This window comes from Saccostrea echinata, unplaced genomic scaffold (assembly GCF_033153115.1).
Source record: "Saccostrea echinata isolate AGI-Se365-2 ecotype Australia unplaced genomic scaffold, CSIRO_AGI_Sech_v1 ptg000033l, whole genome shotgun sequence".
In the NCBI taxonomy this organism is placed as follows: domain Eukaryota; kingdom Metazoa; phylum Mollusca; class Bivalvia; order Ostreida; family Ostreidae; genus Saccostrea; species Saccostrea echinata.
This window is the reverse complement of record NW_026889782.1, coordinates 16,583,266-16,600,207: the sequence shown is the minus strand read 5'-3', so window position 1 is coordinate 16,600,207 and position 16,942 is coordinate 16,583,266. Positions and strand designations below refer to the sequence as shown.

General features: G+C 31.5%; 1 long non-coding RNA gene across 1 annotated transcript; it reads right to left on the bottom strand.

Moving 5' to 3' along the window:
• Positions 1-2,129: 2,129 nt before the first annotated feature.
• On the bottom strand, positions 2,130-5,238 carry LOC133199021 (uncharacterized). Its single transcript, XR_009722720.1, has 3 exons — positions 5,185-5,238; positions 3,224-3,245; positions 2,130-3,089 (listed from the first exon to the last, which is right to left on the bottom strand). It is a non-coding gene; the product is annotated as an uncharacterized LOC133199021 (long non-coding RNA).
• Positions 5,239-16,942: the final 11,704 nt, after the last annotated feature.

Genomic DNA, 16,942 nt, shown 5'->3' with positions numbered 1-16,942 from the left:
AAGTGCATTGACTCCCACTTTTTGTTTTTGTTTTTAATGAAGCTTTGTGTGGAGATTCTAAAAATATACCTGATAAAAAATTCTCAATACGTTTGATAACAGGATCCAACCTCCTTAAATATAATATTTAAATTTCCCCATTTACGTGCAATAATATCAATTGATATATGAACAAAATGTGAACATGATTAGCATCCGAACAAAAAGACTATATAATATCATCCCTAAGTTTTTATGCAATAAAAAAATTGTCTGGGAAAATTTAATAAGTTTTCTAAATTTAATACAATATTCCGCCAAAATCGTCAAAGAGGAGCAATAAGCTAACTTTACAGGTTACTCATCAAGGTTGACTGAATGTCATTGCTGGTCTTATACATATTCGTGTTCTGTCCAATCATATATCTCCTACTTTCCATGTGGTCGAGGACGTGCCTCAAATGAAGGCAGTTATATTTAAAACCCCTTTAATATTTATTAAAAAATTAATTGTGTCATTTACAGCTATGAAAATTGTTTTTCTCTTATATATTTTATCTGTTTACTAAATAATCTGATTGCTTACCCCGGGATCGTTGTGCGCTTTTTGCATGTGAGAGATTTTAAACACAGGGAAACAATTCCTTTTATCCCCTGGTCTTGACCAGATTGACCCAAGTTAGTTAGGTTAATAATGTTCCTTTATTTCTCAAAATGACGCTCAAGTTTGGATCAACTCTTCCAAGGATTTACTCCCTTCCTGTCCATAGCGCATCACAGGTTATGGGGAGTGGCCCTGTTACCCAACCTCTATAAATGCAACCAGAAAAAGACAAAATCCAGCAGACCACTCTTTATTAATTTGATATTTACAATTACAAAGGATAAACAATACACAATATAATAAACATTACTATTAAATTAGAAAATATATTTACCTGTAAATAAATAGAGCCATCTGAACATATTACCCCGTTTACAAAATTCGCAGAAGTCTACAAAAATATCTTTACTGTATAAATGCAACCAAAAAGAGACACAATCCAGCAGACCACCAGCTAGATGTGTCTCACTGAATTACATTTATACCCCTTTATGCCCTGCATATTTGATTATTTCTTCAAAATTTGCACTAATGACTTTTAATCTTGCTCTGAATTTCAATTGACATGATCCGTCCTCAAACCCTTTTTAAAATCTTTAATTTCACTTTAAAAGTCATGTTGGACCTTTCGCATAATCTTGATTTTTTTATTCCCTGTAGATAATTTATAAGGATGCACACCTCTGATCCCTTGCATCAACCTCTTTGATTGGTTACACCCTTATTCTTGATCTAACCAGCATCTTATAAACAAGTTCTTAATCTACATAGTAAATCTCATGGAGCTTTTTATTAGCGCTGAAAAGTTCATCCTGCAATCATACCCAGCATCTTTTTTCTTCTATGAATGAAATATATGGAGATAACGAACAGTATTCAAGCTCAAAAGTCCATTAATCAATACAAAATAGGAGCAGAGCAAACACGGACCTCCAAACATCAGAGGTGGGATCAGGTGCCATGGAGGAGTGAGCATCTTCTGCCGACCGGTCACACCCGCCGTGTGCTCCTTGTCATTATCGGGAAATAACGGAAAAATCCGTCGACAATTCAGTGTGTAAATAATGGCCTAACAATTAGTGTGAAAAACGTCAGTCAGCATTTGACTCAATGATAAATTGTATTTGCTGACAAGGTCATTGTATCGACCATAGAACTTATGAAATTATGACTTTAAACGAGACAGCTGATATTCTTGTTTCATTAACTTATTTGTCAATAATTTACCTCGTTTTAGAAATTGTACATACGTAGAGCATGCTCTTGCGTATCGAATCAACTGAGAGATATATACCCCGTATGCAGGTGATGAAGGTATATTGCTGCATAAGTAAGGGAAGTTGATGTTTGAAAAGTTAAAGTCATCACGTTTATCATAAAGCTTGGTTGTTAGATTACCATTTACGTCTTTTTCAAGTAAAATATCCAAATATGAAACAGATGTGTCCGACTCTGTGGTATCTTTTATCTCAAGTTCACAAGGATATATCGTATCGACATGAGAATGGAAATGGCCATTGTTAATTGACAATACGTCGTCGATATATCTAAATGTCGAGTTGAAGGCCACAGCAAGTGTTTTCTTCTTTTCACGTACAAGATTTTGGACAAATTCTGCTTCATATGAATACAAAAAAAGGTCTGCTAATAACGGGGCGCAATTGGTACCCATGGGAATTCCAATAGATTGTTGGAAGACCTGGTCTCCAAAATCCACATAGATATTGTCAATCAGAAACTCAAGCATCTTTTTAATGTCAACTTCAGAGTACTTGTGTGAACAATCAGAATGTTTTTTAACAAAATAATTTTGCAAATGACCAATGACAAGGTAAGTATATTTACGAGTTCCATTTTTATTGAAAAAGCACCTGTCAATGATATCAAAAAGCCGGGACTTTAATTTATCGTGGGGAATGGTTGTGTACAAAGTTGAAAAGTCGTAAGTTTTTAAGCTGTTGATGTTGGTAAAATCTTGTGATTTCAAATTTTCCAAAAGTTCCTTGGAATTTTTAAGTATTCACATCTGATTTACACCACTTCTCGAATATATTGTTGCACAGTACTCTTGAAGTTATTTCATCCTGCGTGATCGGCTTAACTTAAATACATTTGCTACTTTATTCCCGAGCTTTATAAATTCCATAATTTTCTAATTGTATGCAATTTTTGTTATGATATAATCCTCATTCGATCGAACTGCCTTTAAAAGAAGCTGTATTTGAATAATTTTTTTTTCCAATTAAAAATTAAAAGGAAATCTTAACATAAGATCCACTGTTCGAAAGTTAGGAATAAACAACTCAAATGCATGGGTGCAGTTTGTTGAAAACATAGGAGTATGTCTGCTGATAATGACACTTTGTAATTTTCTACTTCGAGTAAACTGTACCTCTACATCAGATATCCATATTATATTTTATCAACAGCCTCGTTATAATGAGAGAGTTCTTCGTAAGTGTTTGGTTTTTCAAGGACTTCTAGGTCTGCATACTCAGATCCTTCCCTAATTTGAAAGAAAACATATAAAAGATATACACAGAATTTTAAAAATAATAAGCATGAAGTCAATTGAAAGTAACAAAATATTGTTTAGAATAAAATAAAATCAAGCCAGAGAGGATATTAAAAACTACGAACCCTCCTCCAATAGTTGGTTTTCCTGAAAAAAATAAATATGATAATCTGTAATTGTTATTGTCAGTCATCTAATCTCAAATATCATTCGTATAAATTGACATTAATTACAGGAGTAAAAACCGAAGACGTCATAATAAAGTTACAAAGTTATATATATCCTTTAGATATACGATTTAGTATTTCAGTCATAAAATTAAGAGAAATTATGCTTCATAAGATTTAAAGTTTTTTCTGTGAATGAGAAATACTTCGACGTTTTACATGTTTTGAATACAAATTGTTTGCTCGTGTATTGCAAAGAAATTCAAAATCATTCATATTACAGGAAACAGTTTATTGCTTGTTTCAAATATAGATATATAAAAAGGGCACTGCAAAATGCAAAGCGAAGCATCCCCTCGCAAAAGAGCATACCGATCCTGACATGAATTATTTCTTGCATAACTTCCGTTACGAACGCACTCACTCACTTACACCCCCCCCCCCCACACACACACAAGCACACATTAGTGCGTTTCTATATAACTCCCCTAAAAACAATCTAAATTTCCGTGAAAAAAATTGTGGGCCCATCGTGGGTCCATCCTAGCCCCAAGTGGTCATGATATAGTCAAACTTAAATGTACACTTTAAACCCAACTACATTGGGATTCTGGATATCAACGTGACTACAGTGGCAAATGTAAATCTGCACTTTAATGAGACGCTTGTATAATAATGTGAGTGTTTTTGACATTTCTGTTTTGAAAATTTATTTCAAAGATTATTTCTTTCCTATTTATTCCATGTAAATATTTAAATATTATCGCGGGCCGAACTAAACCCAAAGGCCATGGTTTGAATATATGTTAATCGGTGCTATCTAAATAGTGTTCAATCGACTCTAAAAAGGCACGGAAATCCAAGAATCGGACATTTTATGGTACAAGAAAAAGTAATAACAAGTATTCTGTGCATGCCTAATATTTATTAGGTCTTGAGATGGTTCTTTATGTTTTTTTTTTTTTGTTTTTGTTTTTTTTTTTTTTTTTTGGCGGGAGGTACTATGTTATGTAAACGAATAGAATAGAATTTTTTTTTCTATGGAAAAGAATCTATCTAGTGAAACTCATCATATCAAAACATTATGGTTTTAAAATGATGTAAAGTTTATAGGGTCTTGAGGTGATTATTTTTGCCTGCATCTATTATTGATTTATGTAAACAAGTACAGTAAAAAAAAATCGGGAGGGGGGCACTTGAGAAAAAATATTGTATGTGGCATTATTTTTCTATGGAAAAAATTTATCTAGTAGAAACTTGTTATATAAAAAAATATAGTTAAAAATTTACGTAAATCCTGTTGGAAACCTCTTTTAGAAACCTTTATCCCACGAGTATCAACTTTAAAGTTTGAACACGGCATCATTAAATGTAATTGACTTAATACCTTGTTGTTTTGAAGCTTTGAAGTTTTGAATCTCATCCAACTTTAAGTTCTAGTACAATGTAAGTTGATTTATTTTATTTGAATATCAAATCAGCAGCCTTTTTTCCACTTCTGCAGAAAGCGCTTACAGTTGAATTGATTATTCGAGTCTTGTGAATCTTGTTTTTTTTTTCATTGGATATATATATATATATATATATATATATATATATATATATATATCCAGATACAAATTATGTAACTTCCGTCAGGCACACAGAGACAACCTAACCAACTCACTCACAAGTGCATTACTATGCGTATATATCCCATTCAACTCTGTAGCGAGGGGATAAAATTATTTTTAAAATTTTTACTTCTTCTTTTCTTGGCAATTAATTCATGCATGAAAATTTGGGAAGACTGAGATTACCTTAAAGCCAATATTATATTCTTTCCCAAATGTTTATTTAGAAAAGATACATATGATAAATAAGGTATGGTTAAAGAAAAAAATGACATTGAGCTTTATTGGCCCTAAAAGCAATCAGACCTGCACCTTCAAATGCATTCACTTTCTTCCTCTTTGTCTTTAGAACGTTTAGCTATAAAACAGAAATAAAGAAAGTCCATAAAGTACATCAGTACGCCTAATTATATGAATTGTAAAAAAAAAAAATACGCAACACCAGACAATATTCTAATTAAATTTCATATTGAATCATATATTTGAGGCTCACCTTTTCAGTCTTTGCTAAAGAAAAAAAATAAATATTTTATCTGGGTATTGATTCAGTATCAAATAATATCAAATTAAAAGTATATATTTTACATGTTATTTTATTAGTTAATTCAAATATCTTAGAAATACAATAAATGTTGGCAATTTTTTTCTTTCAATGTCATGCAAGTTCGGTTTGTATTTAATCTATTCTTATTGAGTAAAATTCAACGATTTGACACAATTACGCAATTGATATCTTATTTTTAATTTTTACTAAAGGTATCTTTTGTAGGTATTGATGATGACTTTAAAGAAGGTAAACCGATATTTTTTGAAGGATAGCTCAGTAATCTTTAGTGTAAAATGCATGTTATTTCCAGCCCTTTATTTGCTTACCTTGGTTCCTCTTCCATATGACTAAGTTTGCAATACTTCCGGTTAGAACAACGACTAATGAGATCACAATACTTATTATGATACTGGTGGTATTCGTGTCGCAATTGTTACACGTAGTTCTGCTCAGAACGGCTTCTTTAAATGAAAATTTGGAATGAAATTTTGGCGGCTTATTGGATACTTAATATATATTGCTAAACTTTCCTAAAATTTCTTAATCAATATTCTCAGAAACAAATTATATATGAAATGCATGAGAGTGATTTCCTGATTTTAACGTTATCATAGCAAAAAATTTACAACGTCTGTTTCTTCAGACAAAATACACTTAGGACTTAGAAATTAAACAGTTACAGAACACCTTCATTACAAAGATGTCCCTGTAGTCCCTCTATACAGCCATGGTAACATACACCGGTGATGGAGTCACATGTTTTATTTCCTCCACAATAAGCTTTACAGTATTCCTGGCAGTTTTTACCAAAGTATCCAACAGAACACTCTAGAAAAGGAAGAGATTGATTTATCTAAGATAGACTTTTCAAAAACAGAATGGAACAATGCATTCCTTTTCCGCAGAACGTGTGTAGATTTCTAGGTATAATTTTCAGTGATGTTATCAATAAATATTCAATCATTAAAACACTTTAGCTTTTTTACTTAACTAAAAATTCATCTGAATAATTTTCTTTCCTAAATATTGAAATAAGCTCATTATTTCAATGTTAATCAAATGCGCATTTTTAGAGGGCAAACAATAAAAAGATGATTTGTACGATGAATTTCGAACCACTCGATTTCTTTTCTTCAGTGATATAAATTCTTTCTTTCTTTGTTCACAAGAAAAAAAAATATTGCCTAATTGTAAGGTTTATCACATATATCTAAGAACCCTTTTTAATTAAAAAATTTTTTTAGCAATAAGTATTAAATTTCTTGAATTGTTCGGTGTATAATGAAAACATAAATAAATCTGTGTTAGATAATTTTCAAAAATTACTACCTACCTATTAACATACCCACTTTGAAGAATATGAGTCAGAGAACATCAATAAAAAAAATATGATGGCTGGACAGAGAAATAGAGATTTTTTTATCCAATTTAGAAGAACAAAAGAATATCAATTCTAGTGCGATGAGTCGCAAACTGATCCAGTTAAATATAGAGAACGTACCACCGTATTATATGGTAAATCAAATTATCGAAGCTTTAGCCTTAATGAATTAAACATCGAAATTTCTGTCATTCAAGAATATCAATCTGTTATTATTCCGACTGAATTTGAATATTTTGACTTGCCATTAAAATGCTTTAATATATAAGGGGTTTTCCCCAGGAGACGAAAAGTAAGATTATAAAAGAGCAGATACCTGTCAAACATGTCGCCCCATAGAATCCAGCAGAACATCCCTCTATACATGTACCGTTAACATGATGACAAAGTGATCCATTAAGACAGTGACCACAGATCTGACTGCAGTTAATGCCGTACATTCCACCATTGCATTCTTAAAAAATTATCAACAATAATCATTAACTCTTAAAGGTGCTTAGACACAGATTTGAAGTTAATATTTTCTCAAATTTCTGTATAATATCATGACTTATATATTGCAATAGCATTTCACACGAAAATATAATTAAAAACTTATTTTATCTGGAAATTATTGGAAATATGAATTCCTGGACGCGTTTGATTAACACATCCTTGCACTTTCGCAAATTTTATCTTTATCCTTAATATTTAAGAAAAGAACCGATCTTGTTGTGTATTAATGAAAAACATTACATCTATAATCCAGAAAATTCAGAGTAGAAATGTGCGAAAGTAAACCCCCTCTATAATATCGTCAACCCGTGCTCAGTGTTGTGTACAGTTTAACAAATTGAATACACCCGTGAAACGTAAACTGTTTTTGTAAACAGGGCACGAGCTCTGTTATTGTTAATGTTTACGATTCACCGGGTGTGTTCAATTGTTAAAGTCTGCACACACCACTGAGCACGGACTGACAATACTGTGAGTGGGTTTTGCTTTCGAACATTTCTACTCTGAATTTTCTGGATTATAGTTTTAATTTTTTTCATTAATACACAACAAAATTGCCACTTTTCTTAAGTATTAAGAATACAATTAAAATTTGTGAAAGTGCAAGGATGTGTCAATCAAACGTGTTCAGAAATTTGAAGTTTCAATAACTTCGAGATGAAAAAAGATTTTTATTATATTTTAGTATGAAATGCTATAGCAACATATAAGTCATGAACTTTTACAGAAAATTTGAGAAAATATTAACTTCAAATCTGTGTCCAAGCACCTTTAAGTTTAGGTGAGATTACTTCCAGTATATTGTTAATATTCATACAAAAGTCATTTAGAGCCAGTAGAAAATTAATACTTTTTCTTGTAAAGGTGGTCCTGCAGAAAAATATGTTACAAAACATTCTAGTGAATTCATTTACCGATTATTCTTGCTAAAATTGTAAGTGTACAATTTTAAATTTCACAGTCCGATATTACAATTTCTCTAATATTGTAAGTAATATCAGACTGTCCCAGTACTGATATCAATCAAAATTGGATTTGTACTTCAACAAAAGTAATATAGAAGATTTATAACTTACAGCAAAGTTAAAATTGTTATGTACAGTGCTTATTTTGTAAAATGAACTATATCAAATAAAATGTACTTTATCTTATTGATTTGGAAAATATAAAATAAAGCCTTAAGTTCAATACATATCTTACACCTTAATATGTACTTCTCTCCGAGGATAGCATAAAGATATTTTGATAGGTCTCTTGGAACCAAACCAAAAATTATGGAACTTTCTCTACTAAAGATAAAACAATGTTTTATTTCCCTCTGGATATGTATTAGCCTACATTTCCAGCTCTTTATTCATCTTGTATACATCCATTTATGTTTGCAACAGAAAAATGTGGCCTCTTCGGCTCATTTATGTCATTTACCTGCATTACATAGATCTTTACTAAAATACAGATAAGATTAGACAAAAGGATATTGGTTCCAAACTAATTACCATAGAAGCATTAGGAATACTATAACGTTACTGAATTTATAATGATGAATGTTGTCATGAATTGGTTGTGCAAATGCTTGAGAATGCGAGTTCAATACCTCGAGCATTTGTAAAGCCAACGAGTGCCAATAATCATCAACATAAGCCCACTAACTCTTTTATTATACAGCTCAAACACACATACCCATTAATTGATAACAAATATTTAAATTAAATAACTCAAAATTAATAAGAAATTTTGAATATAGGTATTCACATTAAAACTTTGGAATATTAGTGCCTGTCCTGGAATTGTTCAATGAAATATGTGGAGATAACGAACAGTATTCGAGCTCAAAAGTCCATTAAACATTACAAAATAGGAGCAGAGCAAACACGGACCTCTATATGGAATATCATGGACTATCAATATCGCATCATTCAAGCAACTTTACCAAACGTTATAAATTGCTTATTCAGATTTTATCGAGTTTTAAAGATACTAAATTATTAGGAAATAATTTAAGTTTTTGTGAAAATAGACACATCTTTCCTGGCTACCACTACCCATCAGAAAGATGACCAGACGATATTTTTTTTTTGTTACAAAGGGGCGTTCGATATTGAACGCTCAAATTCAGAATGCTTTGGGGCATACTCGTAGATGTATTGCATACTCAGCGTTCAATAAAACGCCAAGATATTAAACGCTAAAATTCTCTTGACTTTTAGTAGTTTTTTTTTATTATTGACTATTTATTAGCTATATGATAAAATTCACATATTTATTTTCAACAAGTTTTAGTGTAACTTACTCTGTGTGCATTAGGAGGACAGTCTGTATACTTTCTCCATATGATTTAGCTCTACCTTATTTCGGTATGAAAAATATCTTCCCCTACATTTTCTCTGTGACTTACTCTGTGTACATCTTGGTTTCTTCCATCCGGGCTTACAACTTTCCATACACTCTCCTGTAAACCTGTCACATCTATTTGTAATGAAGCAATTTTCACTGCATCTTTGTCCGCAATTCTTCCCATAAAACCCAACAGGACATTCTATGCAGAATTAAAAAGTAAAATTATAAGACTTTTAAAATTGTTTATACATGAAAATATATTATGAAAATGGTAATTGATGTGAATTCAAGCTTCATCAACGTGTTCTTCTAGTCATATTTGTATTTTTTCGTTATGTATATTAATATCCTTATAAGGGATATATTCAAATATGGTCATGTGTAATTTTTGTACATATTTGGTTAATTTGTTTGGCATTCTAATAAATGCCCATTTTCGACAAATAATTTGTTGTTATATTTGCAAAAAACAGAGAAGAGTAGACTCATGGATAGAGAAAATAAATTATATTGAGGGAAGTTGAAGACGATGGTATAAATGTAACGTTGATAAAGTATATACTATAAAATAATGTACATTACACGATACTGACAATGTCAAATAAACCTACAAACAATACTAATCTATGAATAGGGCAAAAAACACGGTCCCTTGAAATTCCAAAGGTGAGACCAGTTACCTAGGAGAAGTAAGCATCCCCTGTTGACCGGTCACGCGCCATAGGTCCTATGTATAAATCAGGTAGACGGAAAATTCTTTTGTCAAATTTAGTATAAAAACAAAGGCCTAACAATTGGTATGAAATATGTCAGTCAAAATTCGACCAAATGATAGGTTAAATTTGCCATCAAGGTCATTATAACCATGCACTTTACGAAATGCGGACTTTAAACGAGGTTGTTGATATACCTGTAACATCAACTTATCTATAGGTAGCCTACTTCGGTTAAAAAATTTATTCCTTATGTAAGAGTCCTTTCAAACGATACGGTACTCAAGTACATTTCCCTACCGCAATAAATCGGATATAAAAATAAACCGACAGGCATTTTTTAATACATGGACTTCAGAGGCAGTTTTCGATTTAACGTCAATTTTGAAATGTCTTCAAATGGCTGTCGCGTTTCTCAGTTACCAACCTCATTTTGACTCTGAAGTCCGATATTACTCAAATTTGAACATGTCAAAAGTCCGACTCCTAGAAAGATACTTTTCATCTTGGTTCTTCTTTTTTCAAAGTCCTATTTACTAGAACTGAAATTCTCTGTTTGCATACAACAGTTTAACGATATAAATTTGGGGATTTCTTGTATCACTTATTTAAAAAAAAGCTGACAACCAAACTTTGATGAAATGTAATCAATTCTTAAAAATAACAATTATGTCGTTATAGTATTTTGTGTTTATAATATTATATATATTGAAAGAAAACATACTAAAATACAGCTGTTGTTATGTAAATTTTTATTATTGTGAAGAAAAAAAAACAGAAAACTAAAGTTGTGACATGTTCTTTGTAATACCCTGTAAAAAAAAAAAAAAAAAAGATTTCGAAGATTTTTAGTTATAGAGAATGCACAACTTAAGACTATAATTATTGTCGACTCCTGAATATATTTTTGAGATTTGATAATGTTCCTATATAATACATAAACTATAATATAGAAGTTTTATGAAATACTATGGGTAAATACACATTAGTTTCTGAATTCAGAGACGTTCTTAGAATATTTTCGATAAATTAACTGCTGATTTTCAGAACATGAGGATCGGACTTCGTAAACACTTTCTCTTTTCTGCCCATATTATTTTTGTTTAACATACGTCACTATTTTATTAATATTACGTCTCAATTGGCAAGTGGCAGTTATTTTACTCAAAGCAAACACTGTAAATAGCATCAAAGGACATAGTCTCTGCAAGCAACGTTACATGACGTCATTTTAATGAATACTTATTTGCAAACATTGTAAATAGCATCAAAGGAGATATTCTTTGCAAGCAACGTTACATAACATAATTTTAACGAATACTTTTTGCATTACTCTGAATATTTATGCGTGTAATACATTCTTCCATTATAACTATACAGTCATACCAGTCTGACATTTCTCCCCTGTCACTCCCTCACTACATCCACTGAGGCATTGGCCGCTGACGTGGTGACACGTTTCTCCGTCACTGCAGTTACCGCATAATAAAGAGCATTCAGGTCCATATCTATATACATCACAAACTAAAAAAACAGCAACAAATACAATAAGTAATATTAATAACAAGTTATGAATTTCATTCTATAGACATTCATAACATACGTATTAGTCAATAAAGATGTCGTATTACTTGTAGGGAGTAAAACAGTCAACCGAAATCGTACGATTTTGTGAAAAACGTACGTACAAGTAATCATTAATCGCATTCATTTCAATTTTTTATTATGGAAGGAATTACAAAAATTCTTAATGCAAATGACATTTTACGAACACTTTATTCAGAAATTTGCCAAAAATCATAATTGTTTGCTGTGAACATTGTTTTTGACAAATTGTTCAGAATTAAAGTTTCCTTATTTGCTATAATTGATATGAAATAACATTTGCCATCTTTTGAACATATTTTTTATCTTGTAAATTGTTAAAACTCCTTCATTCGGAAAACTCCTTATTTCGGTAAAGCGATATTCAACTATTTTGAATTTCACATTTAAAATTAAATCTTGTGCAAAATCAAACAACAAACATTCGGCTTTCTAAAAGAAAGCTTAAAAACTTTTTTTTTCCTAATATAAGTTTATAACTATGTTTTGTTAGTCAATGATTTCACGTGTGCATTTTACTTGCATTTGTCATACTTATTATCTGATTATAAGTTATAGTTTTACATGTAACAGCTTTGCTCAGTACATGTTTATTTTTTTCTCGTTATCATGTAAACAAGTATTAATGCAGATCTGTAGCATTCTCTATGTAAACCCTGTAGGTTAAGTTGATGCGTTCTTTATTCTTACGTTTGTTTAAGAATTACACCCCCTATTTCTAAGTTACCGGAAGTTAAGATCGTTTCATGGGATGTTACTTATTTGGTTATGTTAGCAAAGCCTTGTGTTTATGTTTTTTGTAGGTATACACCTTTTTAATAACCCCTCCTTCCCAGGTGAAATTGTTTCGTTTAAGTAATTTTCCCCATTTTATTTCAATTCCCCTTTCATTATTTAAACAAGATTTTTTTTTCATTTATTACATGTATCACTCAATACATGTAATGTTAATGATGTGCAACTTTATTTTAATTGATCCCTTACACGTGTTACTTTTGAGTCACCATATATCCTATTTTGTTACAGTATTTATTATATAATACAACTTAGCAATGCTAATTAGCTGTAAACAAATGTGTCACATTGTTTTAAAGGTGAACTGAGCAGTAAACTTACCTGTGCCACCACATATTTACATTTTTTTACAGAGGCATTTGATTGTATTATTTTGTGGTAAAACTTATTTAGTATTGTAAACAGTATTGTTTAAAAAGGTAACATATAGCAGGTAGTTTATTGATGCAGGGAATCCTAATATTCTATCAGTTTTCCAAGAACACATAACTGCTAATACTTGTTTTCCATGCTGTGCACTATTGTTATGAATGATCTTCAAGCTTCATGTATACAATAAACAACACTATGTATATACAAATATTAATCAGTATATCTTTAAGCCATATTTGTGGGGGGGGGGGGGGGTGTGGTTTGTTAAATACTGCACATTTTGTTCTTGAAACGTAACAATGACAAAACGTCGTTTATGAGGACTCAAACCGCATTTCACCGGAAAGTGACCGGCGTTTGTTATGTTAGACAAAGAGTCGTGAATGCAGGTTAATAAATACAACTAACAATTCTCGAGAGGAAATCCAATGGTCTCATTTGACAGGAAGTCGCTAAATACAGCAGGTTTGACTGCCTTATAGTCACATTGATATACTCGAGAAATTTTTCATTGCGGAATTTTGAGAGAACCACTTGCGAAATACAATTACTCGCTCTTATTTTTTTATTGCTAAAATCCATGCAAAAACCCATCATCAGGAGACCAGTCATGAATTCATGTTATCGCTATTTGACGTCTATGAGTCATTTTGAAATATAAAGTACTCACGTAAAATAAGGAATCTACATACCTTGACCGCAGCGATCACCTTGATACCCAGATACACAGCCTAGACTGTTGCCTATCCTGATGTTACATCTTTGTTCTTGACAATTGTCAGGACATGTCTGATTACAATTCTCTCCATAAACTCCTTTGTTGAAGCACCCTAATTTTTTACATTAAGAAAACTTTATAAATGGATAAATTTTTAAAACTGTTGAAGACACAGTCATACATACAAAGTAACTGGTGTTGAGATATAATGTTTGAGAACTGGCTTACCGTAAACTTCTAATTCACATAAATCGTTGTATGCATATGGAGAGTAGTAACTTGGGTATGTAACATCCTGCCTCCTCTCGTTATAGTATATAACATAACGTCCATGTACAGGACAGCTTATTGTCTGGTTCTCCGTTGGTGTTCTGTCTACTTGTTGTAATTCATGGAAACAAAGATGGCCTTCTTCCTTTTGTGTAGTGTTTGACACGTACATAAAAAATCCAGCAAATCGATCGTAGTAAATACCAGGAGCTGGAAACAAAGTACGTTGTTGTAAATCAAAAATACATCAAAGGAGCCACTAGGAGCTAAAACAATAAAAGTACTACATCAGTCCAATCTAGAAATTAAAATCTAACGGAAGAGGAGCTGTGTTAGAAATGTTCACAGAGACAACAAAATCCATTTATTCAACTCAGTTAAACCAAACAAATCTAGGATTTTCTCAGGGAGGTATACCAGCGTATAATATTCAGGACACTGAGAATTTAAGGAGAATTAATGCAAAAGTTAAAATTATATCCATGACGGATTCAACATTTCTTTTACCAGTTCGCGATCGCCGTTCAGCTAGTAGACATTGTTCTTTAACAATTAGAAGACTTAAATAACTTAAAAAATCTTAAGATATGTTTTTAATATATTAGTCTTTCATCAGTCATATATCATACATATGAAACAAAAATGGCTTTAAAAGTTAAATTTCTAAATATCTCAAGAGAACTTGACCATTGACCTTGATTAAAACTTCAAGGTTAAAGAGATTACTTAGCAGTTGAATCCATCTTTCCTCAACTCGTTAAATAGTATTAGGCTCCTACAATTAGCATAATGAAATAAAAGGGCAAGAACTCACAATAAGAGATTTTTGGTTTCAGAGGAGTAGCGATAACATGATTTATGGTCAGGTGTATGATAAAAGGGCAATAACTTTCATAGGAGTCAAGCTTATGGGTCAGGAAAGGAAAGTTTTCAATAGTTATAAACAGGTCGAGGAAACTATTTTCTGTGACGTCAGAATAAATTTACATGCTAAATGAGGCACCCAACGTGACTGGCAAACTGACCAATCAGCGAAATGAGTTGCTTTATGGGTTACTACAAAAATACTACATGTACGTTTCGAAAAGGCCGGTTTTTGAAATCGATCTCGGAAAAACATGATGCATATTTCCAAGCATTTTACACACTTAATATAATATGTACATCATTATCTACTAGTTCCATGCTCACATTTACATACAAATGTTTTACAACGGTAAAATTTGGGATTTCTCCACTCCATTGTATAAGTCCGTTTGTTGACAATAGCCTGGCAGTTTTTCCCGTGCTGTACTACCAGTCAGTATGAATTTCACGTGACTATTCCCTGGTCCAAAACAAATTGACTCTGAGGTGTACTCACGTATTGCCATTGTTTACTACGTATACAACTTCGATATATATGCTACTCAATACACGTTCTATTGTAGCAGTGTGTTTTAACTGTATATAATGTATATCACATAATATTTGAATAAATATTATTGATATAAATGAAATTAAATAAGATTTTATGATTTAATACAAAACCCAGATCCACCCCTTTATTTACTTGGTGAGCGATAGAGTTCAAAGGTTATGACATTAGGGTCTGTAATTTTATTGGTTTTAAGTTTTGGTGGTTCTGAGTTGTTCTCAGATGGACTACTCAGAGAATTTGGTCAGGATAGTTGTGGTTTTTGTAACAAGAGAATTTCTAGACAAAGACAAAGACTTTGAGACCTTTAAGACCAGATCTGACAGTAAGTATAAAGTTTAACGTTCTATATCTTTATAATATTTCTATCTAGCTAATATCACTGTTTGAAAGAAGAGTGAAAGTTTAAATATGAATAAAACTAAATTTAAAGCATTTTACCACAGAGTATAAATTTATTTGAATTATGAGTATTACAGTATGTATAGTATAGTGTACAGTATTTGTTATTAGATATGTAGACCTGTATGACGCATCCAGGCTATTTACTATGTTTTATGGAATGGGCCTTGTCCCATAGAGAATATATGTTACCTTTTGTATATTTTAAGTTATAATTACATATTGTTACATTTCTTGAAATGTGGCAGTAAAATATTTGTGTAAAGAATATTTGTACAGTGATTTATGTATATGCTAAATATTCAAAGTAAAGGAAGATAACTCTTAACAGTTAAGTCTATTTATTGTACATCAGTAAGAATAAGTAATATATATTATATACATTTGTTATCTCATGTGATATTCATTGTTATTATTTTATTTTATAGGGCCATTTTGTTTATATAAATACTTTCCATGAACATCAGTAATAAACATAATGATGAACCCTTAGCCAGGAGTTGAGCTATTTACATTTAGTATAAACCACCCCTGCAACATTGGCGCCCAACGTGGGGCTGGATGCCTTCAACCATGATGAGATGGACAGGTCAACATGCAGCAAATTCGGTGCAGTGTGACAAACTGTGACATTTCAGTGAGCCGTGTTTGATTTTGAACTTGTGTGCGCATAAGAGTAACAGCTGTGAACTTCAGTGGATTCGAACCTGGCCAGTAGAGGTATTGTGTACGTAAATTAACTGTTAGAAACTGTTTACAAGGTACATATAATTTTTACAGGCATGCCATACAGTTGTTTTTAAATCTTTCGCAGATAGTGTGTAAATCATGTGAATGCTGTTATTTAATTTGCAAAGGGTTTGAATATTTTTTTGTTTGATTACCCTTGATTTCTAAAATGTAAAATGTAAATTTTTCTTGTTTTACTCAAATTTTGGGTTTTAAATCCAGTACTGGTTATCTTTGTATTTTGGCCATAGTTTATTTTTCTAATTTTTTTGATTGAAAAATT